This window comes from Asparagus officinalis, chromosome 5, assembly GCF_001876935.1.
Source record: "Asparagus officinalis chromosome 5, Aspof.V1, whole genome shotgun sequence".
Lineage (NCBI taxonomy): Eukaryota > Viridiplantae > Streptophyta > Magnoliopsida > Asparagales > Asparagaceae > Asparagus > Asparagus officinalis.
The window spans coordinates 50250226-50277820 of record NC_033798.1 but is presented as its reverse complement, the minus strand read 5'-3'; the positions used below and the strand labels follow the sequence as shown (position 1 = coordinate 50277820).

Below are 27595 nucleotides of genomic sequence, written 5' to 3'. Positions count from 1 at the left end.
TTACATTCTTTGGGCTTCCTCAACCTAAGGTTATGCTTCAAGTGCTGACTGCATTCAAATGAAAGTAGCCCTTTCGGATCCTGTGGGACCAAGAGGGGTCCTTGCTTGTTCTAAAAGTAAAATCATGCACATTCACAGTAGTAGAAGCACTACTATTGTGCTCTTTCCACTTGACAATAATTGCACGAAATGCCTTGTATTGTCATTTTGGCAGAAGAGATTGTAACATTTGCTTTTAGAAGTTTCTATTTGCCTCTAATTACAGTTTTTAACCCACTCCTAGATGTGGTAAGAATATCTGCCTTTTTTAATCCACAACATTTTTAGATCCTACATTTTCTTGATGCGGGTGATTCTAGTCATAGGTGAGTGATGCTTTTTTTTTTGCTTGTGGAATAAGAACTTGATGGTATGGTGGATGCCACGACTGTTTGAGTTGGCAACAACTCACTTCTCACTGATTCTTCAGTTTAATTCAGGTTGCATTTATGCTGGTCTTGTAACAGTACCCTTTCTATTAATTGCATCCTTGGTTTTCACTTTGATCATCACGCTGCTGCCTTTCTTGAATGTCATTGAATAAAGTCTGTTCACCACTTACATGTAGCATTTAGCTCTGGTCTTGTAACAGTACCTTTTCTTAATGCTTGATTTCCACGTTAGGATATGACAGTGCCAACATATTTCTCATATGCTTCAAATCTTCTCGAAAGCTGCGTAACAGAACCTTTTTCGCTATTACTTCATATTTCTCATATGCTTACTTCGTATGCTCTTATGATTTATGGAGGTTTTTTCATGATGACATCTAAAGAGAAGAACATGAAACTTACTGTGCAAATGTGAGATTAAGAGGGAGATGTCATGCTGGATCTCTTCAAAGATACTATGCTAGATCTCTAACATATGTGAAAAGCTAGTTGATTTTATTGCCATGACCTTCCTTTAATTTAATTCATGTAGTGAGGATGCCTGATATCAATGAGTTATTTCGTTTTCTTCACAAATCTTAAATCTTTGTTCTAGTTAGAGTTCTCATTGTAGGTGTTGTAACGGTTAAAAATGTTCATGTCGAGCAAGGTAGTTGTAAGTTTTCATTTATGTGATTAGTCATATAGGTCTTCTAATGTGCTATTTGTTAAACCCATAAGGCTAGAAAATCTCAGAGCTACATCCAAGCGTTCAAAAGTTATGTCTTTTCATTTATGTGATTAGCCATATAGGTCTGCTAATTCTGGTTTGTGTGCTTTTTTCTTTTCAGTAAGAACTCCAAGCCGCAAATTGAGCACTTCTTCAAGCTCTTCTGATTGCCTTCTCATCCGTCAACAATTGCAGGTAATTTTACTGTTATTTTAATTTTGTTATGTCGTGATTTCTTATTTTGGGTCATAGGAAACTTACATGTTTTGATGAGTAATCGGGTTAATAAACTGAATATATGAGTTCTTGGGTGTCGAAAGAGATATATATGTAAATATGTGACAAATATACACACATATCCAGCATACTTTTTCACAAAATAAAAGTTAAGAAGAGAAACACCCAGATCCACGTTCATGTTCCATAAGAACGCGTTTCAACAAGTTTGTCAATTGGATAGAAAGATTACCGTACGTCCAACCCTAACGACTATCAGGTAGCGGAAATGTATAGAATCCAAACTTAGGAATTCGCCTTTTCCATCCACAATGGGAATTCCTAATATCATGCATAAATGTCTTAAAAACTTGTTATCAATTAGAATCGTGATAGGTCATTTACATCTGATAGTTACTAGTATGAAACCATCATGCATGCTCAACTCCCCAGCTGGAGTTAAAAGTACTAGCATTTGTTATCAATTATAATCTATACTTATGAGTTCTCAAGATAAATTATGTCATTTATTGAGAATAGAACTGTTGAAAACTTGCTATTGCAAGTCAAACAGATGGGATTAGGTTGAAAAGTCCCTCAAATATGTTTTAGACTGACTTAAAGTCCCCTCAAATATGAGTGATGTTTTGACTACAAATAAGGCCATTCACAATCAAGATTAAAAATAAATACAAGACAATGCAAGTATTCTTTTCCAAGAGCCCAGAGTGTTACTATGGATATGAACAGCAAATCAAAAAACCAATTTTGGAATTTATGCAATCTTTAGTGTCATTTTGGAATTTGCGGCTGTCCTAAGTCACACCGTACTTCAAAAACCACTCCACTTCAACTATCTTGGCTTGCACACTAAATATCCACAATATCAACATAATTATGGATGACTCTGATTGATACCAGAAAGCAAAAACACTTGCCTTTTGATACTTTCTTTGGCTTCAACTCCACCATTTAAATTCTCAAATTTTTATTAAGTTACCTTACAAACATCCCAGGTCCTGCTACTCTGAATCTTTAAATCCAGAAGCTTCTCCATTTTCTACTTAAAACTTATTCTTTCTCTCAGCTCATTTACTGATAAGATAGCATAAGTCAACAACAAAAACATAGGAGCCTCATCCTGTATTTGCTTCATAAATTAAAATTATCCATGAATAAAGGGCTTAATGCCTGTCTTTGATGTATATCTATGGTGATAGGTAAAGTGAATCTATATTATTCCAATAGCTTTCATGCGAGTTACTCCTTTTCTTATGTAGCTTTGTCTCACCAGGTGCTATTGTTTCTCTTGTCCAAATCCTTTTACGATCATATCCAGTGTGCTTTTCTCATAAGCAGTCTCAGGCTTTTCTAATGTCAATGTTATGGGGTTTTTTTTCGCAGGTCAAGCGTGATATTGTGCTGAGAGTGCTTGTGCTTTGGTCTCACCTTTTTCGGTTCTCATTGTCATTTGATATAGCTTGCTGCTTTGTCGAATGATTGTAGCTAATATGTAAGGGTTAATTGCATATACTCTCTGTGGTATCGTTTTTAAATTGCAACCCCTGTAGTGTACACTGTTGCAGATGTGCCCTTGGGTTAAAATTGTGACTGTTTTTCCCTTGGACTTACTAATTTCTAGCTGAAGTCAAACAAAAGGATATTGGATTCGGTTTGATGTTATTTGGGCCTTCTCTGTTCTCTGAGCTTATTGCCAGAAGTAGAAGGAATTGTTTTTGTATGTTGACAAATGATTCCTGTGAAGTTTCATGAGGACAAATGATTCCTGTGAAGTTTCTTACTTTTGGTGTTTGCATTGGTGAGCTGATATATTGTACTGAAGGTGGTTGTGCTTTGGTCTCACCTTTTTTGTTTCTCATTGTCACTTGTTGTGGTGTTTGCTTCTATGGTGAATGATTGTGACTTATAGTATACTTTAATATATTGGCATCTGATGGTTTGTGGTTTGGTACATTTGCTCTTTTATTGGATGTCTTTGTGAAAGATACTAGTGGAGAGTATATCAAAGTGATGTCCAAGTACGTTAACGGAAAAATTGAAAGATACTTGATATGTTTGTAGAGTTTTCTTCATTTTCATTTTGTTGAAACTCTTGCAAGTTATGGTGGGCAATGAATTTAAAAACTTAGCAAATGTAGTTGTCATCACCAAAATTACCTCAATTTGTGTTTTTTGGTTACTATTTTACACATCTCCATTGCATTTGATGTTTACATTCTTTGGGCTTCCTCAACCTAAGGTTATGCTTCAAGTGCTGACTGCATTCAAATGAAAGTAGCCCTTTCGGATCCTGTGGGACCAAGAGGGGTCCTTGCTTGTTCTAAAAGTAAAATCATGCACATTCACAGTAGTAGAAGCACTACTATTGTGCTCTTTCCACTTGTACATTCTTTGGGCTTCCTCAACCTAAGGTTATGCTTCAAGTGCTGACTGCATTCAAATGAAAGTAGCCCTTTCGGATCCTGTGGGACCAAGAGGGGTCCTTGCTTGTTCTAAAAGTAAAATCATGCACATTCACAGTAGTAGAAGCACTACTATTGTGCTCTTTCCACTTGACAATAATTGCACGAAATGCCTTGTATTGTCATTTTGGCAGAAGAGATTGTAACATTTGCTTTTAGAAGTTTCTATTTGCCTCTAATTACAGTTTTTAACCCACTCCTAGATGTGGTAAGAATATCTGCCTTTTTTAATCCACAACATTTTTAGATCCTACATTTTCTTGATGCGGGTGATTCTAGTCATAGGTGAGTGATGCTTTTTTTTTTGCTTGTGGAATAAGAACTTGATGGTATGGTGGATGCCACGACTGTTTGAGTTGGCAACAACTCACTTCTCACTGATTCTTCAGTTTAATTCAGGTTGCATTTATGCTGGTCTTGTAACAGTACCTTTTCTATTAATTGCATCCTTGGTTTTCACTTTGATCATCACGCTGCTGCCTTTCTTGAATGTCATTGAATAAAGTCTGTTCACCACTTACATGTAGCATTCAGCGCTGGGTGTCTCATGCCACGCATGATCTTGACTGCTCTTGAAGCAAAAGATAGTGCCACCTATGCAGTCCAGTTATACGTCTTGCCTGTTGTTTGTTTCTTTTGGTCTTATTGCTAATCACTTTTTACCTGCCCTCGCTATTACCACTGAAAATGTCTCCAAACCCTTAGAACCGTATTCTCTTGATGTGTGCTTGATTATGTTATTTTCCTTTTCTTTTCAAACTTTTCAAAGAAGCACTCTAGTTCTGAGTTTTAGATATATTTTTCCTTTTATTTTTTTTTCTCGTTTCTCTTCAGGAATTAACGGATTAGTGAATGAATACGGTGGATCCCCTTTTACAGACCTCAATCCGATCCAAATTCAATTAAAACCACGTAAATGAACAGAGAACCAGTTGTTTCGCTTCCTACCATGGCATCTATATGTAAACATGCATACAAATGATAGTGCAGTACCTCTAAATAGACTACTAATTTACTCTCCTCTTTTCCGATCTTGGCCATTATGTTACAGAGTTTATATCAGTGATATCCCCATACTTTTTGTAACTTTTTATGTTAATTTGATATGCTCTCAGTAACAAAAATGAGTTCATGGGTATGTTTTGCATCAACAGGAATGTCTGTGATATAGGTTAGGTTATTATATTTGTGAAGCTACTTCTATATTGAACGTTGGAACCTCTGAAGAAAGTGTGCTCAAAGTCTTCCTTGGCTGAATATTTCTAGTAATATGTGGCTGATTTGAGTGTAGCAAACTCATTACAATTACGCATGACTCTATTTTTTCCTTGAGCACCGACACATTTTACCAGGTATAAATGTTCGATAGTAGGTTCTTAATATGTTTCCTAATTTGTTTTGGTAACAAGTTATTGGGATTCCTAATCTGTTTTTGTAACAAGATTTCAAATCTGTTTTGGTAACATGTTATTAGGATTTCTAATCTGTGTTGTTTTAGAATTCCTAGTATGTATTTTGTTAACATGTTATTAGGATTCCTAATCTGTTTTGGTAACATGTTTTGGTAACATGTTTTGTTAACATGTTTTGTTAACAAAAATAACATGTTTTAGAATTCCTAATAACATGTTTTTTTAACATGTGTTGTTTTAGAATTCCTAGTATGTTTTTTGTTAACATGTTATTAGGATTCCTAATCTGTTTTGGTAACATGTTTTGTTAACATGTTATTAGGATTCCTAATCTGTTTTGGTAACATGTTATTAGGATTCCTAATCTGTTTAGAATTCCTAGTATGTTTTTTGTTTTAGGATTTATATATATATGAAACGATTGAAAGAGAGAATTGAACAGCGAATTGGGGGTATTTGCAGCACAGAAAAGATGTATTTCCTGAGCTATTGGTTAGAGTTTTATTTGGAAAGAATTAGAGGTTTGTTGGTGAGATTAATTGGTGAGTTCGAGTGATTTGTAATCTCAGTTTGTACTCTTTTTCTCTATTAGTGAAAACCTCATCCCCTTCTTGCCCTGGGACGTAGGCAACCTGTCCGAACTATGTTAAAATTGGTTGTTTGAGTTTGTGCTGTTATTTTGCATTGTTTGGCATTCTCTCGGCGTTTGTTGGATTTGGTCTGTCGAAGCACATCGGTTTGGTTTTGGCTTCCGTCGCACACAAGTGGTATCAACGCTTGGGTTACGTTTGAGCTATTTGAAGGAGTAGATCATTTTGGAGGCTCGTCTAGGACATCGTTTAGTGATAAATGTAGGATCTTTTTTGTAAAGACACTATCTTTTTTAATTTTGGATCTATTATTTGTTTGTTCCGTTTTGGTTTGTTGGTGCTTTGAGAAAAGTGGTCGAGAAAGAAGAAGTTGTGGAGGGTACTTTCGACGTGAAGACCGTCCAAAGTTTGAATATCCACTCTATAAAAATAGATGTGGAGAAGTTTAATGACACAAATAATTTTGGTATTTGGAGATATGAAGTCTTGGATGTGCTCAATGAGCAAAATTTGGAGGATATATACTTTGGAGTTGGACGGGAAACCGGACGACATTGAGGAAAAGGTTTGAAAGAAGATGAATTGAACGACGTGTGGTGTGATTATATCTTGTTTCACTCAAGATTTAAAATATGATATGATCAATGAGACTTCAGCTAAGAAGATTTGGGAGATCCTAGAGGGTAATTATTTGACCAAGAGTATAGAGAACCGCTTGTATTTAAAGAAGAGGTTTTATCGCTTCCAATTGAAGAAAGGAACCTCCATTGGTGATCACATGAACCACTACACGAAGCTTCTTGCGGATTTAGCGAATGTAGATGTGATGATTAAAGATGAGGACAATGCATTGTTATTGTTGAGTTCCTTGCCCGACGAGGAATATGAAACCTTCGTTCTTACTCTTATTAATGAGAATGCATCTCTTTCGTATAGTGAGGTCACCGCTGCACTTGTGAATTATCATCTTTGAAAGAAGGATAATGAGACTTCAGTTGAGCGGGTAGCAAGGGCATTGGTCGTAAGAGCAAACAGTCCAAACCGAAATAGGAGGTCGCAGTCTAGAGGGGCACATCCTGGAATTCGTAGGAATCAGTGTGCCTTTTATAAAGAGGATGAACATTGGAAAGCTGAATGCCCAAAGTTGGTTGATCGAGCCGAAAAGAATAAGGGGAAAGTTATTCAAGCTTCACAGGTGAATGTTGTCAAGGCTAGTGGCGACAATTCAGATTTAGATTCTTCGGCTATTCATTAGCACTACCGTCAATTTGTGTTGCCAGCTCTACAGAGTGGATATTGGATTCGGGTGCTTCTTACCATATTTGCCCTATGAGGGATTGGTTCTCTAGCTTTCAGGAGTTGAATAGATGGGATGTCGTGCTCATGGGTAATGATCATGAATGCTTTATTGGTGGTATCGGTACCGTTCGTATTAGGATGTATGACGGAGTGATTCGGGAGTTGGATGAAGTGAGGTTTGTTCCTCAGTTGAAGAAGAACATTATTTCACTTGGAGTTTTGGAGGCAGCAGACTATAGGTGACCTTAGAGGATGCATGTTTGAAGGTCACATTTAGGTCCATGATTGTGATGAAGGGCGTCAGGAGGAAGAATTTGTACTATTTGATTGGGAGCACGGTGATTGGGAGCGGAAATGAATACCACTACAATTATCCGCCACCTAATGAGCAGGGGGTGAATAAGCGGGGACCAGCCAAAACTCTTACGGAGATGGGAGTAATTGCAAGTCCCACACCGGGTAAAGAAGCTCTACGACAACCGGTGAATAAACCAAAAGAGAAGAATCCTCAGGAGGTGCAAAATCCGAAGCAGCCTCGTTTCAGTCGCGGATTCGGGTGCTTCTTACCATATTTGCCCTATGAGGGATTGGTTCTCTAGCTTTCAGGAGTTGAATAGATGGGATGTCGTGCTCATGGGTAATGATCATGAATGCTTTATTGGTGGTATCGGTACCGTTCGTATTAGGATGTATGACGGAGTGATTCGGGAGTTGGATGAAGTGAGGTTTGTTCCTCAGTTGAAGAAGAACATTATTTCACTTGGAGTTTTGGAGGCAGCAGACTATAGGTGACCTTAGAGGATGCATGTTTGAAGGTCACATTTAGGTCCATGATTGTGATGAAGGGCGTCAGGAGGAAGAATTTGTACTATTTGATTGGGAGCACGGTGATTGGTAGAGAACTGACGACTTCTTTGGATTTGGCTAGACCGTAACATTTGTTGAGGCTGGGATATTTAATTGGTTATGCCGTGCATGACTCAAAAGTCTCCACAGGATTATACTGAAAGTAGAGCTTGTGTTGATGTGAATTCTCTTGATCTTCGTCGATCCTGCATGCCCAGTATAGTGAAGGGGTCGATTGTGATGGTGATCTTTGATGAGCATGTTATTTAGAGTGAAGGCGATACAAGATGCTTGCTGTTGGCATTGATATCACTGCTTGTGTTTTGACCTGCAGATTGAAGTCCTTTGAGCATATTGGTATGAGCAAGAACACTGAGGTGGAGTTTGACACTTCTATCCATTGATCGAGGGGTCTTTTAGGTCGTGTTCATTTAGGCTTTTGGGGGCCTTCCAAGGAGGCATCGTTGGGAGGTAATAGGTATTTGATTTTCGTAGTTGGGGACTGTTCTAGGCATTGGTGGGTTGCAACCAAGTCCTGTTGGTTTGAAGTCCTAGAAGTCAACAACAGATGAAGGAAGTGTGTTGGCAGAAAGGTAACTCGTCGTTTTATTTTTGGTAGGAGTTCTTTCTTGCATTTGTGCCGAGCTCACGTCAGTTTGAGATACTTCATTGGAGAGGAAATATTAGGGCGATGAGATGAGATGACAGTTTTGATGGGTCGTTCCTTGCTGGAGGATGATCGGCGTTGGTTGTCGAGCATTGGATTGTAGAGTAGTTTTGGAGCTTCGACATATTTGGGTCATCTTAGTCATAGGTTGCCGACTACTGTGTTTGGAGTTATTGGATCTGGTGGAGCTGTTTCAGATTTTGGGTTACATCAGATGTTTGGTTGTCCAGTATTTGGTCACATCGAGGATGTGAGATTTGATCCGATTGCACGTTTGGGATTCAGATGCTTGTTTGGTTATCAGTTGAGAGACTCTGATTTTGTTCTGAGCAGGTATGTCACATTTGACTCTCAGCAGGTGGAGAGTGTTTGATCAGATCGTTGGGATATCACAGCAGGTGGAGAGTGATGCTACTCCACGTTGGGTAGAGATTACTCCACATACTCTTGATCATATTGCATCATTTGATTCCAACTGAGGTGACACAGATTGGGGATCATTTGGATTTAGTTGTAGATGATTAGTTGGTTGATTCGAGTCCAGATGGTGGACATAGTTTGGATTTGGATATGATAGTTGGTTCACCTCAGGTGGAGGTGTTTGGTTTGTTTAACTTTGGGACCATTGGGAGAGCTATCAGTCGCAGATTTGTTGGTGAAGAGTTAAGAACTCTTCTATTGGATTGAGGGTATTTGGAGGTCGTTTGGTGAACTATGTGAAGACTTGATTCCTTGGGCAAGAGGATACATAGGCAGTCATTTTATGATGCAGTCGATTTGGTGAGTTGATATCGACGTTTGGAGAGTGATCAAATTCTCATTTGGGTCTCGACTTATTGTGGATTGAGTCCGTTGTCGTGAATTTGTTTTTACTTCGTTCTAGACGCAACAAGTGAGACATTTGGTTAGGTTGGTGTCGGCCCAGTTTTGAGAAAACTTCGCCGATGTGAAGATTTATTGGATAGCAGGTTCCTAATATGTTTTCTAATTTGTTTTGGTAACATGTTATTGTGATTTCTAATCTGTTTTGGTAACATGATTCTAAATCTGTTTTGGTAACATGTTATTAGGATTTCTAATCTGTGTTGTTTTTAGTTTTAGATTTTCTAATATGTTTTTGATTTTAGGATTTATATATATATATGGAACGATTGAAAGAGAGAATTGAACAGCGAATTGGGGGTATTTGCAGCATAGAAAAGAGGTATTTTCTGAGCTATTGGCTAGAGTTTTATTTGGAAAGAATTAGAGGTTTGTTGGTGAGATTAATTGGTAGGTTCGAGTGATTTGTAATCAGTCTGTACTATTCTTCTCTATTAGTGAAAATCACATCCCCTTCTTGCCCCGTGGACGTAGGCAACTTGCCGAACCATGTTAAAAATGGTTGTTTGAGTTTGTGCCGTTATTTGCATTGTTTGGCCTTTCTCTCGGCGTTTGTTTGATTTGGTCTCTCGAAGCACATGGGTTGTTTGGCTTCCGCCGCGCACAACAATAAAGAAACATTTCTTGATTATTCAAGACCCGAACCAGGATACCAAACTGCACTTTGTATGTACAGGTACCTTCTTTTGCCAATATCTTGCTTCCAGTGCTGTTTTAGTAGATTTCGAAAATTGCAATGCTTATGTTTTCCTATTTTTTACTTTTTAATCTTCTACCCCTTTCACATTTAATATAAATGATATCACAGGAAGCTTACGTCATATTGCACAGACTTCTTATTTACTCCCGGTTGAAATTCTTGAATGGTGGACCTTCATCAGTTAACTCAGCTGTCTAAATTCATCGAACTAAATATTATTCTAATATATTTCTTATCCTTTAATCTGTTGCTCTCATGTTTGCTAGACATCTGCACATCACAGGCCTTTCGGTACAGATAAGTTTCTTTTTCTTGACTCAATAAAATTGATTATGGTTACCTCTCGTGAGTGTGACGTCCGATACTTCATCCAAATTTAGATATCTCCAACCCATTGCACCAAAATGGTGCAAATTTTACATCAAAATAGTGCAAAAATCACATCAAACAGTAATACATCTCCAACTCATTGTACTATTTTTTGCACCAAAAAAGAATATTCTTAGTATATTCTTAGTTTATTCCCTTTTATCTATTTTTATATTAAGTAAGAGGTAAAAATAAATAGTTAAAATTTTTTTAAAAAAAAAGCGAACAGTAATACCGCGGATGAACAGTGCGACGCCATATTTGGTGCAACACTGTTCAAATGCATCAAAATGGAGCAAGAAATGGGGGCATGATTGGAGAATGAACAGTGTAAAAAAATGCACTGTTTGCACCATTTTGGTGCTGGGTTGGAGATGCCCTTAGAGCCTCAAATTCCCGCGGTAAAAGCGTATAATCTTTCTTTTATATTCTATTGTGTTCCCTAATCTTGCCCCTTCGGTTGGATTTGATTAGTAGGACTCGGTTCCCTGATCCTGTTGTTATCATCAATATATAATGATTGTGACACTGGCCACCTTTCTGCTGTTATCCCTGGAGCATAAGCTGGTACGTACGCTAGCTGTCCCTTTGGTTTGGGCAGGTGAATTTAACATGTATAACGGGTCAGATCCTTTTTTGTTCTTTTGTAGTCCTAAACCTGACCACATTGTATGAATGGGGACCTCTTTCATGCGCTTAATTTTACTCTACGGCTCTCTCCCAGATGCTGACGGATTTGGATTAATTAAGCAGTTTGAACCTAAGAAAGCATATGCGAATTCGATCCTTTTTGTTCGCAAGTTTTAGGGATGACAATGACAAGGAGATCCTATAAGGAGCACGTAGTTATTTTTCGTGTTATTGTCCTACTTCGTTCGTGGAGGTCTTGACTTTCTAGTGCATGCAACAACTGCGGGAGTCAGCGGACACCGACTGCGGCGTTTGGCGTGCGGCCTACATAGATTGCCGCCTTCATGTAAAGGTGCGTTCGTCACTAGTCACGCATTTTATGTTAACTATTATTGAATTTCAACATCAAAAATTCTCAGAACAAGAGTAAAGCACCCGAGTGTTTTAGGATGCCGCCGACGGCCCTCATTGAAGCGCTCAGCATCAGATGGGGTGGTCGGGCGTGCATGATGTGGAGCTTTCGCAAGTAGGGGTTTTGCTTTATAACCAATAACTCATTTACACGAAAGAGGGCCAGAGGGGTGTTTGGAGACGGAAGATGCCTGGACTTTATGATCGATCTTTTGCATGCTATCTAGGGATGAATGTAAACCCTTCTGATAAAAATGCCAAAAGCTAAAGCTTGAAGTGGTTTGTAGCCTCCCAACTTTTCTTTGCCTTTGATTCCTAGAAATGAGGTTAGTCTTCTCTGTAAAAAGGATGAATTATTGACTCCACCAGAAAGAATCATACTAAAGACTGGATGGAGGCATTCGAAGCCACTGAGAGATATAAAGATCTTTTTTTTTTACCTATTTATCCTTCGTATTTATCTTATTTTTGCAGATGCTTTTTGCAAATTTGACTATTTGTTAAGTTTCCGCTACATTCTTTGACACTAACTTGAATGCCTATATATCTCAATTAACAAAGTTAAAACTGAAAAGAAAAAAGTGACAAACGCTTCCCTTTTTCTCTCTTAAAAATTTAGGCTATTTTGCTTAAATGCCCTCCAAATCTTTTCTATTTTTCTATTTGCAGATTTATCTTCTAAATCTAGAAACTTGCTAATATTTCCTTATAAAACAAATCTAAATGAGAGCATATAGGAACTCAATGTGGAGAAATGGAGCCCTAAATGACAGATTTATGTGTAGATCAGAAACAAAATAGATTTAGAAGTTGTATAAATGAATATGCTTAATTGAACTTAAGTACCCTGTAGACTGTAGTTTCACCTACTTTGCATTCATATATCCTCAGTTGTTTTTGCAGCACTTAAATACCCTAAGATCATGTTTGGAAAAGTGTTAAGGAGAAGGGTTAACATAGCTTGCCCCTTTATTAAGCTAAAGGGTTAAAAACTATAATCCATTAGATTATTTTATTTTAATATTTGTGGTCCTCTTTTGTGTTTGGGAATAAAAAAGATTATGATCATTTTCTTTATAAATAAGGGGATTCTTTTTTAACCCTTCTAGAGGGATTTGCAAACTTTTCTACTATTTTTTATGTTTGACAAATTATGAAGGGTTAACCCAACTTACACCCAATGTAAATTTTTTATGTTTGGCAGACTAAGGAGGGATAAGTTCTTCTTAACCCATTGTCAAATGGGGTCTAAAGTTTTTAAAACTTGTGGTTTAATTCCCTCAGTTATGTAAATATGAGAATTCTTTTCAAAATTTCTCGTGCAACATTCACATGCTAATTTTAGAATATTTAACTCTTAATATTAACATATACTATTAAACCTATCAAAATCTGCTATCACAATGGAATTAGGGTAGATTTAAAATAGAATTATAGTGGTTTTAGCAGTAAACTTAACACAATTAGGTACCGTTTGGCAAAGGGTTAAGTGAGGGGTTAAGAAGACTTAACCCCTTCTTAACCTGCCAAACACAACAAATCTATATAAGGGTTAAAGTGAGTTAACCCTCCATAATTTGCCAAACATAAAAAAATATAGAAGGGTTAAGTTAAACCCTCTAGAGGGGTTAAAATAAGTTAACCCCTCAAAATGAGGGGTTTACTAATACTCCTATTTAGATGGAATAAGAGTTAACCCTTCTAATTATAAAGAAAATAGTCAAAATCATTGTTATTCTCAAACACTAAAACTGATCATAAGGGCTAAAATAAAACTTATTTAACGGGTTAATAATTTAGTTCTTCGGATTATCAAATGGACTAAGTATATTAATCCTTCTCTTTAACCCCTCTTCATTAACCCTTTGCCAAACGGGGCCTTAAGGGTTAAAAACTATTAAGGGTTAAAAAGGTTTCAAGATTAGAATGTAAGCATGAGAATTTCCAGGCCAAAATCTCGCGTGCGCATAATTGGGAGTACTTAAATGCTAATATTAAAAACTTTAGGGTGCATGAGTGCTACCAAAAGCAAGTAAGAGCACATAAGGCAAAGTAGGGTAGCATATAAGCTATTTAAGTGCAATTAATTAAGAGTCTATTTGCTTGGCCAAAAAAAAAATCAAGAAACCACATTAGAGAAAATCTATTTCCTATTAATTAATTAAGAGTGAGGGTTTCCAGAAAACTCACTTCAAAGATATTTATGAGAAAATCACTTACAAACCTGGTTAGACGATTTTTTCTTCTTCTTCTTTCCCTTTCTCTTTTTTCCACCCCGGTCCCTGCGAAAAGAACCAAATCCAAAGGAAAACCGTGCAAAGACAGGTGCTCCCCATGTGGTCCTCTGCTGGGACCCCATCCCCATCACAACCAAATCCAATGGAGATCTCATCGTAGTGTGCAAATTTATCCTACGCTAGTCTTTGCTACTGCTAACGATAAATTATCATTGCGAGACGGGAGTGAGGATGGAGGCTGTCATCTTTCTAGCACCTAGAGGAGCGCCTGCCATCCAATAGTCAGTGACTTTTACCCTCACTCGCTAAAAAAACACACTCACTTTCGTAAACACACGTATACTGAAAAGTATCGATCTCATACAGCTTTTTTAAGATGCAATCTATAATTTATCCTCAAATTTTATATTGTATCTCCAAAAAAAAAAAAAAAAAAAAAACGTTAAGTTGGTACGCATGGAAGTGGGTGGTTATATAAATAAAGTTTTAGTATATTACTGGTTGGGTATGTGTTTCTCAAAGGGAGAAGAGAGAAAAAATATTTGGTGGCTGACCTTTTCTTATGAAGAAAAGCAATGAGCCTATTCGAGGGTTTAGATTGTGAGAGTTGTAAACCCATTTGTATTCTTTTTCTCTATAATAATAGATCCCCCCTCCTTGCCCCGTGGACGTAGGCAGTTTGTCGAACCACGTAAAATTGGTTGTTTGAGTTTGTGGCCATTGTAATAGTTTTTAGGATCCCTCGACGCGCAGTCCTAGAGCTGACGAGAGGAAGAGCAAATATCCCACTTTGATGGGATATTAGACTTCAGATTCTTGTTCCCTTTGAGAAACAAGAATTTTTATCGATCTTTCTCTCTTATTGTGCACCAGAAACTCTGCCGAAATTTCCGCTGCGCACAATAAGTAGTATCAGGGCCCAGATTCCAGATCTAGGGTTTGGTTGGAGGAGTAGATCAATTTGGAGGCCCGTTTAGGACTTCGTTGGTGATAAAGGTGAGATCTTTTGGTAAAGACTCTATCTTTCAGTTTTGGATCTATTCTTTGTTCGTTGGTGCGTAAGATATCGGGGAAAGAAGGTGCTTCGGGTGTCGAGGGCGGTGCTTCTGGCGCGAAGACCATTCAAAGTTTGAATATCCATTCTATGAAGATTGATGTGGAGAAATTTAATGGCACAAACAACTTTGGATTATGGAAATGCGAGGTTTTGGATGTGCTGAACGCGCAGAATTTGGAGGATACCTTGGAGTTAGATGACAAGCCAGATGAGATTGAAGAAAAGGTTTGGAAGAAGATGAATCGAACGGCGTGTGGTGAGATTAGATCTTGTTTGACTCAAGATCTAAAATATGATGTGGTGAATGAGACTTCTGCAAAGAAGATTTGGGAGATTCTCGAAAGCAAGTATCTGACAAAGAGTGTTGAGAACCGCTTGCATTTGAAGAGGAGACTTTATCGTTTCCAGTTGAAGAAGGGAACCTCCATTAGAGATCACATGAACCACTACACAAAGCTTCTTGCGGATTTGGCGAATGTGGATGTCGTGATTGAAGATGAGGACAAGGCGTTGCTGTTGTTGAGTTCCTTGCCCGACGAGGAATATGAGACCTTCGTTCTTACTCTTATTAATGGGAAGGCATCCCTTTCGTATAGTGAGGTCACTGCTGCATTGGTGAATTATCAGCTTCGGAAGAAGGATAAGGAGACTTCGACTGAGTCGGTAGCAGAGGCGTTGGTCGCAAGAGGGAAGGGTTCAAACCGAAAGAATTGGAAGTCACAGTCTAGAGTAGGAAAAGATCAGTGTGCTTGGTGCAAGGAGACTGGTCATTGGAAGAAAGACTGCCCAAAGCTCGACGAATGGATGAAGAATAAGCAGAAGGGAAAAGGGAAGCAGCCATCATCAGAAGCAAATATCGTATCGGATGGTAATAATTCTGACTCTTCTATTTATTCGCTTTCTATCAGTCCTACAGATAGCTATTCGGAGGAATCTGAATGGATATTGGATAGTGGTGCGACCTATCATGTGTGCCCTAGAAGGGAATGGTTCTCCAGTTTTGAGAAGCTGGTGGATAGTTGTGTGGTGTACATGGCTGATAACCGTGCATGCCAGATCCTTGGGATAGGAAGAATTCGCATAAAGATGTTTGACGGGACTGTTAGAGAGTTAAACGATGTGAGATATGTTCCTTCTTTGAGGAAGAACTTGATCTCGATTGGAGCTTTGGTTGGAGAGGGTCTGAAGGTTCGTGTTGAGGACATGGTTCTCGAGATTGCGAGAGACTCTCGTATTTTGATGAAGGGCGTCAGGAGAAATAACCTGTATTACTTGACTGGAGGTATAGTGACAGGTGGAGAGCTGGCAACTTCTGTTGATTCGACTAGACTGCGGCATTTGGGGCTTGGCCATTCCAGTATTGATTCCTCGCATAGATTGAAAGAGGGTGCGAAGACCTGCAGTTTGAAGTCCAGTGAACATGTTGATGTGAGCAAGAAGACCGAGGTGAAGTGTGGCACCTCTATTCACCGTGCTAAGGGTCGTTCTGGAGGAGTTCACGTGGATGTTTGGGGGCCTTCCAAGGGGGCATCATTGGGAGGTAATAGGCGTTTGGTTTCCTTTGTTGGTGGCTGTTCTAGGCGTGTTTGGGTTGCAACCAAATCCCCATTGGAGAAAGTCCTAGTAGTCTCTAACAGATTGAAGAAGTATGTAATAGACCGAAAGGTGAAGGTACTCCATTCTGGTGGGAGGTACAAGATGGACCTGTTTCTGTATTGGAGCCGAGCTCACGGCATTGCGAGACACTTCGTTGGAAAGGAAATCTTGGGGCAACTAGATAAGGTGACAAATTTGGAGAACCGTACCTTGCTGGAGGAGGATCGGTGTTTGTTGTCAAGCAATGGTCTGCAGAAGAGTTTCTGGACAGAGGCTTCGACATATTTGGGTCATCCTATTAAAGAGTTGTCAACTGCTGTGATTGAAAGTAAAACTCCATTGGAAGATAGGTCTGGTAGTGTCACTTTGGTTGAGGCTTCGATGAGGAAGCCAATTGACTCTCAGCAGGTGGAGAGTTTTGGACAGACCTTAGAGGTATCGCAGCGGGTGGAGAGTGATGCTACTCCACATTGGGTGAAGATTACTCCAGATCATTCTGCATTGGTTGGGATTCCAGCTGAGGTGACACAGCGTGGGAGTCATTTGAATTCGGATGCGGATGATGAGTTGGGTTTTGATGCGAATGCAGCTGACAAACATAGTTTGGATACGGCCATTGGTTCGTCTCAGGTGGAGGTGTTTGAGGCCATTGGAGGTGCTATCAGCCGCAGAGTTGATGATATTGGAGAAGGGTTGTAAACTCTTCTATTGGATTGAGGTCATTTGTGGCCATTTGGGTGAACTACGTTCGGCTTGATTCCTTGGTCAAGAGGATACATAGGCAGTCTTATGATGCAGCCGGGTTCGATTTTGATGGGAGTGAGATCGATTTGGTGAGTTGATACTAACATTTGGAGAGTGTTTGCATTCTCATTTGGGTTCTCGACTTGTTATGGATTGAGTCTGTTGTCGTGAATTGTTTCACGGTGTACTGGACACAACAAATGAGACATTTGTTTTGGTTGGTGTCGGCTCAGTTTTAGGAAAACTTCACCGAGGTGGAGAATTGTGAGTGGGGTCCACCAGGACGTGCAAAGATAGGAAAGCGTGGGTGGCTAAGGCGGTTTCAAAGCATGTGATTTCTATGCGTGTGGGGGCCATTCATCAAAGAACTCAGAAACTCATCAAAGAACTCGTTTTTTTTTTGGTTTTTCGTTTCCACATGAGCCCACCCGATAGTGTAGCCTATAAATGGACTTTTGCTCTAGGGTTTCGGGTGTGCAGGTGAAAAGTGGGGATAGAAAAGTCAAGGGTGCGGCTGTAGAGAATAGGTGCGGCTGCAGAGAGCTTGGCTTTGGAGAAAAATCCTAGGGTTTTGTGAAGAGAGAAAAAGTATTTGGTGGCTGACCTTTTCTTGTGAAGAAAAGCAAGGAGCCTATTCGAGGGTTTAGGTGAAGAGAGAAAAAGTATTTGGTGGCTGACCTTTTCTTGTGAAGAAAAGCAAGGAGCCTATTCGAGGGTTTAGATTATGAGAGTTGTAAACCCATTTGTATTCTTTTTCTCCATAATAGTAGATCCCCCTCCTTGCCCCGTGGACGTAGGCAGTTTGCCGAACCACGTAAAATTGGTTGTTTGAGTTTGTGGCCATTGTAATAGTTTTTAGGATCCCTCGACACGCAGTCCTAGAGATGACGAGAGGAAGAGCAAATATCCCACTTTGATAGGATATTAGGCTTCAGATTCTTGTTCCCTTTGTGAAACAAGAATTCTTATCGATCTTTCTCTCTTATTGTGCACCAGAAACTCTGCCAAAATTTCCGCTGCGCACAACAATATGTATATATAAATCACAAGGGGTACTTTAGCTGTATGGGTATGTATAGAAGTGGGTGGGTTTATTAAATAGGCGATGGTGAAACTTTGGGTTAAAAGACAAAAACTGCTACTTTCTTTTAGTAGCGTTGAGCGGTTGAGGTATGAAGACATCAGTTCTGGGTAGATGTGGATATTACATTTATTACAACGTTGCTTAGTTTAGCTCATTTGCCTAAGACATTGTATCCATGATTTCTATCTCAAAATACTAGTTTCAATTCAGGGCCTATTTGGTTGGCTTTAATTTAAAAAAAAAGACATTGCATTATAGGAAGCACATTTTTTATAATGTTTTGCTTTCCTTTGTTTGGTTGCCACATTAAATCTAAGGGAGAGTGACATGACACACTTCCGTTGGTTGATTTGACTTTTGTTTTAGAAAAATTTTCCTCGAACTTTTTGGTAGGGAATCACTTAGGGGCTGTTTGTTTCTTCATTTTTGGGTGGGAAAGAGCCCGAAAGCTACAACAGATGGGACTGCTGTGGCAGCTTTCGAGCTCCTCAGTCTCTAACCAAACAAACCCTTATAAACCTGGGGTTTCATTGTCAAATTTCCTCTTTTTGAGGTTCTAGGGAAATCACCCAAAAGCCCCCAATTAATAAATTTCATGGAACATCTAAGAACTTTGGGTCATTTCCCGTAAAACCCTCTTGAATTTTGTTCTTCCCACTTTACCTCTTAATTTTTTCTAACAAAGCCCCTAAAACTCCAGAGAACGTCAAATTACCCCCAACACCTTTAATTTTTGACTTGAAATATTCTATCATTATATTTCGAACAAGATCATAAATTGATAATGTTGGATTTAAATCTAATTAAATCTATTTGTGGGCACATATGGTTAATCAATTTGTATTACTATCTTTAAGGATAACCCACTTAAAGTGATCAATCAATTTGGGTTAATAGGTATTTAAATAAATCATGGGGGTTATATGTGCAGATACCAGGTTGTAATTGTAATTTGATGAGGGGCCAAATTACAAATGTAGAACACCTATATATAAGGGGTTATGGTCCCTAATCTAGGGTTAAACACTCTCATTCTCTTATCCCCATCTAAAGAGATCCATAAGAGAGAAACCCTAAGGTTAGAAGATCATCAAAACCCTAATCAAGTTTTCTTCAATGGATTCAGGTATATGCTTCCGCACCTTTTAATTCTTGTTAATCTCTTTGAATTAAATCATGGCTTTATGGTTTAGATCTTAAGTTTTTATTACATCTAACAAGTGGTATCAGAGCCACCATTGATTTGTTCTAAGAGATTAAGATTAAAATTAGGGTTCTTTGATCTTAATTTGTGTTTGATTCAGATCCGTTCACGGATTAACAATTAAGTTTCTTATTTTCGGATGAACAGTAACCGTTTTTATTTTTGGGTGAACAGCAAAATTTTTTGATTTTCGGATGAACAGTAAAGGTTTTTTTAAATTTTCGGATTAATAGTAAAATTTCCAGGTTGTTTGGTTTTTTCTTTCGATTTTTGGATCTGTAGCAATTATGAACTCTAAAGTTCATTTCTTTTGTGTTTGATTCAATTTTTTGAGGTTTGGATCTAAATGATTTGAGTTCAAAAATCGACAGAAAAATAATTATCTTTTTGGGATTTTTTGATCTGTCGTCAATCTCCAAAACTCCTTGCCGGAGTTGATTTAGCGACGGCGGTTTCAGATTAAACCCTCAAGGGGTTCGTGCGCGTGAAAATGTGTGGAAATTAAGGAGGTGGTTACATCAATTTTTGGCGAGGCTTGAAAGCTTCAAACGAACCTTGCGTTCGTTCTCAAACGAACCCACGTTCGTTCTCTAACGAAACATGCGTTCGTCGAACGTTGCGTTCGTTCTCTAATGAACCCTGCGTTCGTCGAAATCTGCGTTCGTCGAATCCTGCGTTCGTCGAATCCTGCGGCGAGCCTCATGGTCAATCAAACGAACCTTGCGTTCGTTCCAAAACGAGCCTTGCGTTTGTTCCAAAATGAGCCTTGCGTTCATTCTGGTGTCCTTTTTTAAACATTGGGCCTTGACTTGAGAAATTTATTAAGAATTGTGTGTATGCTTTCGTGTAAATATTTAATCGGCCCAAAGGAAGGTTAATATTTATTTAGACTGTATACACATCTGCGATGATAAGCGTGTGACGATTATAAGGTTTATATGTGGATAATGAATCGATCCAAAGATAGTTTCATTATTTGACATGCGTTATTGTCAGTATTTGATTATTGCAACAATGTATCACTTGCAATTAATATTACTGTCTAAAGACTTGATATTAATGTTGTACCAGATACCTTGAGATGGGATTTATCATTATTTGAATTGATTACTAATTAAGGTTAAAAATCTTTTGTTTATTTTAGCTAGTGCATCTGCTGCAACAATTTCTGCTAACATCAACTTAATTCCCATGCTCAATGGGACTAATTTCAAGGTTTGGAAAGAGAACATTTTAATTGTTCTTGGCTGCATGGATTTAGACTTTGCATTAAGAACTGAACAACCCCAACCTCTCAATGCGGATAGCACTCCTGATGCAAAGAAGGAGTATGAGAAATGGGAGCGTTCAAATCGCATGAGTCTAATGATCATTAAGCACGGCATTCTGGAAGCCTTCAGGGGCATAGAATCTGAAGGGATTACTAAGGCTAAAGATTTCCTTGCCGAAATTGAGAAATGTTTTGCGAAAAACGATAAGGTAGAAACAAGCACACTTTTAGCTCGCTTGATTTCAATAAAGTATAAGGGCAAAGGAAATATCAGGGAGTACATTATGGAAATGTCTCATATTGCTTCAAAGCTTAAGGCACTTAAACTCGATCTTTGTGATGAGTTATTGGTACATCTGGTTCTGTTGTCTCTTCCTGCATAATTCAATCAGTTTAAGGTCAGTTATAACTGTCAAAAAGAGAAATGGAATCTAAATGAGCTCATTTCATATTGTGTGCAAGAAGAAGACAGGTTGAAGCAAGATAAGACTGAAAGTACTCATTTGACCTATGCCTCTAAGGATAAGGGCAAGAAAAGAAAGAATGATAATGAAGCTGCTAAGGGTCTTGTTCAGAAGAAACAACATAAGGATCGCCAGGGTTTGTAGGCGTCTAAAATTGCCTATGAGAGCCTGCACGAAACTCGAAGCAATGAATTGGCGAGACAAGAAGACTCACCTAAGCAGCTCGTGCGCGCCGGTCAACGCGCGTACGTCAAATCAGCTCGTGCGTGCCGGTCAACGCGCGTACTTCAAATCATCTCGTACACGTCAACCAACTCGTGCGCGTCGGTCAACACGCGCACGCCAATTAGTCCGCACGCATCGATCAACACGCGTATATTAACTAAAGCGCGTTCGACGATCGGTCTTGCGACAAAGCATACAAGTCAACAAATCGGCCAAACACACGAAAAGAGAAAATCTCGGAAGAAAGGGAACATAAAAGAATGAGTCGGCAAAACTGCGCGAGCGCAGGACGGAATAAACCGACTCGCGCAAGCGCGGGACGGATCAATCCGACCCGCACAAGTGCAGGTCGGATCTGATCCGACCCGCACAAGTGCAGGTCGGATCAATCCGACCCGCACAAGTGTAGGTCGGATCTGATCCGACCCGCACAAGTGCAGGTCGGATCTGATCCGACCCGCACAAGTGCAGGTCGGATCAATCCGACCTGCACAAGCGCAGGTCGGACTGATCCGACCCGCGCAAGCGCAGTACGGAACCCGAAACACGTTTTGACGGTTTTGATGCTGTTGGTTCCTAACTGACTTGATATCATCCCCAAACGTGGTTAGGCTGTTGTTAACTGAAGATAGAGCCAAATCACTTGTTCTCATCCAAATAACCGCTTCCGAAGCCCTATAAATACAAGCCTAGGGCCTCCTTTTAGCGAGGACGATTGATTATCAAGACGAGGAGGCGCTGTCGGATTGTGGAGTCAAAGGAGCACGAATTTCAGCGAGGGTTGACAGATCTTGGCGAGTTCTTCGGCATAAAGAAGGAGAGTTCGAGAGATCCGACGCCCGTTCCCATCCGTCCCTTGAGATTAGGCTTGGTCTTAATCTCGAGAAGAGCCCTGATTTTGCTTGGTCGATCTCAGCGCTTCAAATCAAATACTTGGTGGTCCACGGATAAACCCCGGCACAGGCAAAGATCCCACGCAAGCAGAAGACCGATAAACGATCTCCCTGCGTTTGTTTGATAAAGTTATAAACTTGTTTTATTTTCATTGTGTAAGGAGATCTTATAAAAAGATCAACTTTTTTTATTTTATTCGAGTTTATTGTAATGACTAAAGTTGTAATAGATTCGATCGCAATGAATACAGTAATTTTCGACGCAAACAAACTGGCGACCACAGTGGGAGCCAACAGCTTCGTTGCCGGAGCTGTCGTGTCACAACCTCGGATCTGCATCCCGGTTGAAGAAGTGGTCGAATACGAGTTTGACCAACTGAAGTTCAAGGAATATCTGTCGTCCTCCTCCTCCAGATCCTCCGCCTCTCTCAAGCGAAGGAAGATCAACGCCCCCGTTGTTGCGGTAGCTGAACCTTGCAACGCCCTTCCGGCCTCTAATGAGTTCGGATCTGCAGATATGAACTCCTCCTCAATCAAGGAGTTGAGTACAGAAGGCACGCCCATTTTATCGAAGAGAGCTCGTCAAAGGCAGCGCCAACGCTGTGCGCACCAACTCGCTAGAGCCTTGGAGTCAATTGACGGGATCCGTTACGAGGCGGATCTGAAAATTAGGCAACGCCAAGCAGCCCAACAGCGGACAGATGTCCTCCCCTCCAAACCAATAGCAAATGAATGGGTCCAAATCAAAAGGATCCGTTCAACTCTGGAGGAGCAAATTCAAAAGCGCCGCGCGCTTGCGCGCACGCGAATTCAGGTCACTTCAATCCGACCCGTTAATTTGCAGGTCACTCCAATCCGACCCACCGATTTGCAGGTCACTCCGATCCGACCTGCCAATTTGCAGGTCACTCCAATCCGACCCGCCGATTTACAGGTCACTCCGATCCGACCCGCCAATTTGCAGGTCACTTTAATCCGACCTGTCAATTTGTAGGTCACTCCAATCCGACCCGCCGATTCGCAGGTCACTCCAATCCGACCCGCCGATTCGCAGGTCACCCAGATCTGACCCGCCAATTCGCAGGTCACTTGGATCCGACCCTCCACTTTGCGGGTCACCCAAATCCGACCCCCCGACCCGCGGGACACTCAAGTCTGACCCGTATCAGGGTAAAGACAGAAGAAGTTATGCACATGTTTTGTCGATCCCTTCGAGTTTCGCACCTCCGACGAAGCACCGTGACAGTGTGGACTTATCCCATTTCAAGGGGAGGACGGCGGATCGCCCGGGTCCTTTGCATAAAGATCAAGACAAGGTTGCGATCAAAGAACGCTTGGGCCTAGTGACTGAACCCCGAGCAATTATTCGAGCTAGGGGTCGCACATGGAAAACTTCTGTAATTGACCGCCTCGGACGACGAATTAAACTCCAAGAGCCCATCGAGAGTTCACGCTTACAAATGTGTGACTCTAAACGCGTGACTCTTGAGAACTCTAACAAGGAGTTGCATACTCAGAAGAAAACACGTAAGACAAACGAACGCGTTATACCTGAGGATTCATGTAAACAGCCGATAAGTTGCTCTGACGGTAACGTCGATGAGTTGTACTATCGAGCTGGGGGTATGAACAAGTCTCGGAAGAGATATACCCGAGAAACAAAGTCTCACTGCCCGTGCGCCAAGTTAATCAGGGCAGTATTATCAGCGTGTATCTGCCCCAAGACCGCTCCACAGAGGGTCTCGGTATTCGAGAGGATCTTTAACGGAGTGACTAAGCCCAAGCCAAAATGTTTCTGCGAGAAACAATCGGCCATTAAAGGTGACGAACTTCCGGAAGTCACAATAAATATGACTGATAAGGGAAAGTCGGTTCAACCTTCTAGCTCTGACCCGCTTATATCACACCGTCTAACCCGGTTGCGATCGGGAACTATTAGACAAAGAGATTATCAGAGAATGCAGAGAGGGTTATCCTCGGATGATGAAGCATCGGACGCTAACTCGGCAATCGCTTCTGATAATACGGTATCCAGTCCGGGACAATCTCGTGAAGTGTTCATGATCAACACCAAGCAAATCGCTAAAATTCTTGAGGATGCTCTAACCAAGCAGAAAGAGGCATTCAAGATTGAAATGGAAATGGCTATGCAGTGGATGAGGGAAGAACATGACCAAAAAATCCGAGCTTTGTCAAATCAAATTGGCGAATCCAGCCGTCGCAACACTGCTTACCAAACAGGTAGCAATTCAGATGTGGATGAACACCTTAATACTAAGAACCCTCCCGTTGATCAGAACACTAGGGGTGGCCCCACTAAAAATAACGATGCTGGGGGTGGACCCATCAATGACGACAACATCGGGGGTGGCCCCGTTATTCCTCTTAAGAATCGTCCAAAGCCCGATACGAGCGAGGATGAGAAAATGAAAGATCTCGAAAGTAAAATCAACGCTCTAATGTCTGACCGAGAGGTAAAAAAGACTGGCATTCCATGTCCATACCCAAGAGAGTGGGACTCAATAGCATACCCGGCGAAGTTCAACTTGATTAACTTCACGCCGTTTGACGGGAAGGGTTCACCCACTCAACATCTGATCTACTTCAAGTCCCACTTGGGTATGATCTCCGGCAATGAAGCCTTGATGGTTCGGTCATTCGTTGGCACCCTTCGCGGGCCGGCCTTCGATTGGTACCGCCGTCTCAAGCCCGGAAGTATTAACAACTGGGACGATATGGAGAACTCATTCCTTGGTAACTTCTTTGATGACGACGACGAGGTATCCATCAGGACACTTTTCGATGAGAAACAAGAAGATGACGAGACAGTCGACGACTTCGTCAAGCGCTTTCGGAATAAAGCAATGAACTGCCGAGATCCGATCACGGAGGACTTCATCCTCCAGACTTGTCATAACAACCTATCTATTGAGATATTAGAAGTTATGGGAGTCGCACCGTCCAACACTTGGAAATAGTTGAAGACGCACGGAGAGCAGGCCGAACGCTTCCTCCGAAGGAAGAAAGCCGAGGGGATCCAACCGACGGCGAATCTTCCGAACTCAAACTTCGCCTCCCGTGGTAAAGGAAAGGCACATGCAGCGGTTGTAGACGTTAATCAGACATCGCAACAACAACCCCGAAGGCAGCAAAAGACTTCAGATCCGAGACTCCAAAAAGAGTACTCCTTCAAGGACGAAGATGTTCCGGCTATTTTTGAGTCCCTCCTTGAAAATAACAAGATCAAGCTACCACCTATCCCAGATCAGGAGGAAGCTGATAATACTGCGGATCCGAAGTACTGTGCGTACCATAGGAGGATCCTTCATCCTACCAAGGCTTGCTTCGCTCTTAAGAATAGCATCCAAACCTTGGTTGAAGCCGGCGTTATATCGCTCAATTGAGCCGAATGAACACTCCGACAAGTATAATAGTATAAACTGCTTCTTAATCCTCCGACCAGTATAAGAGGTTAAACTGATCCATGATACTCCAATTGGTATATGAGTCTAAACTGTTTCCTACCGTTGACGGGAAGTTCCTGGAGAATTTTTATATGTAATATTCTTAAGGATAACCCGATCATGTAACCGAATGCAATGATAAACCCAGTTTCGCGAAGAAGCTGGGGGTGGATGATTCATGTAACGAGGAGTTCCCGGAAGAATACTATATGTAATTTTCTTAGGGATAACCCGATCATTATAAACAAAGTGATAAACACTAAACCTCCATTGTGATTTCTGAACACTCTTTTGCTGAGACGAGATTCGATTGCTTCGGTGGATCAATCTTCCCTCACAAAACTCCTATTGGTGTTTGACGACAGATCAACATTTCCTCACAAAATCCCTCACTGGTCAAATCAATTGACGGTGGGTCCACTAAGATTTCTATCCGCCAGTTCATGGCAATTTTCAAAGCTTGACGTGTTAAGTCCTGATCACTTAACATCAAAATCCTCCATCGAGTGGCTAGTACAAACCAGTATTTCTACTGCTACTTGTATTCTACTCCCTTTGCTTTCAGGTCAAACCTATAAAAGTTAGGGCCAAAGCCAGATTCCCCTCTCGATTCCTTCTATGAATGAGAGGTCCACTTTTAAATTGAGCAATCAAACTTATAAAAGTTAGGATTGTCTCCAACTTCACTTAGTCAAACCTACAGATAGTTAGGACTAAGATTGAGTTATCCCTTTCGATAAATGAAAGATTTTTATCTTTTCCTTTTTTTAGCCAAACCTATAAAATTTAGGGTCGAAATCGGAATTTCCCCTCAATAAATGAGGAACTCTTTTCTTGGATCAAGCAACCAATCCTATAAAAGTTAGGGTTACTTGAATCTTTCCGATTCTCGGAGTGGAGATCCCACTCCTAGTTTCATCTTTCCAGATTCTGGGGGTGGAAATCCCACCTCGAGTCTCCTTTCCAACTGGAGATAGAATATAAAATTCTTCCTCTTCAGTGTTGAGAGATAGAATATAAAATTCTTCCTCTCCCATTTCGGGTTCGTCTTTGCCCCAAGAGAAGACAACACTTTTTCAACTCTCAAAATCCGTGCCTCACAGGTACGAGGAATTTTATCTCGAATCCTGAGTAGGGATAAGTCAACGCCTAACACGCGTTGCCGGTTTAGTCTTTCACCGATTGAAAAAGATACCAGAATCTAGTCTGGGGCATTTTATTCCGAAGCCTAAGTAGGGATAAGTCAGCGCTTAACACGTGTTGCCGGGTGGTTCGTTCCCGTAAAAACGATCGAGTCTACGTATTCAGCATCGTAGCAACAAAAATCCATGCCTTTTATGCATGGGGAATTTTATCTCGAAGCCTAAGTAGGGATAAGTCAACACCTAACACGCGTTGCTGGTTAGTTCTTAACCGTAAAAAAAGAACAAAAGCCCACATATTCAATATTGTGGCAGGTTGTTATTAATAACACCAAAATCCGTGCCTCACACGCGCGAGGAATTTTATCTCGACTCCTTAATAGAGATAAGTCTACGCCTAACACGCGTTACCGGTTTAGTCTTTCACCGAGTGAAAAAGACACCAGAATACGAGTCTGGGGACGTTTATCCCGAATCCTAAGTAGGGATGAGTCAACGCCTAACACGCGTTGCCGGGTGCTATATTCCCGTAAGAATGGCGAAGTCTATGTATTCAAAATCATAGCGCCA

At 40.5% G+C, this 27595-nt stretch overlaps 1 protein-coding gene across 1 annotated transcript in view; it reads left to right on the top strand.

The window, feature by feature from the left end:
* LOC109843174 (glucosamine 6-phosphate N-acetyltransferase-like) overlaps window positions 1–4690 on the top strand; it is a 10612-nt gene extending 5922 nt beyond the window's left edge. The window contains exon 3 of the transcript XR_002247559.1: window positions 4674–4690. The gene's annotated coding sequence lies outside the window, so the exon portion shown is untranslated. The remainder of the gene's footprint in view (window positions 1–4673) is intronic.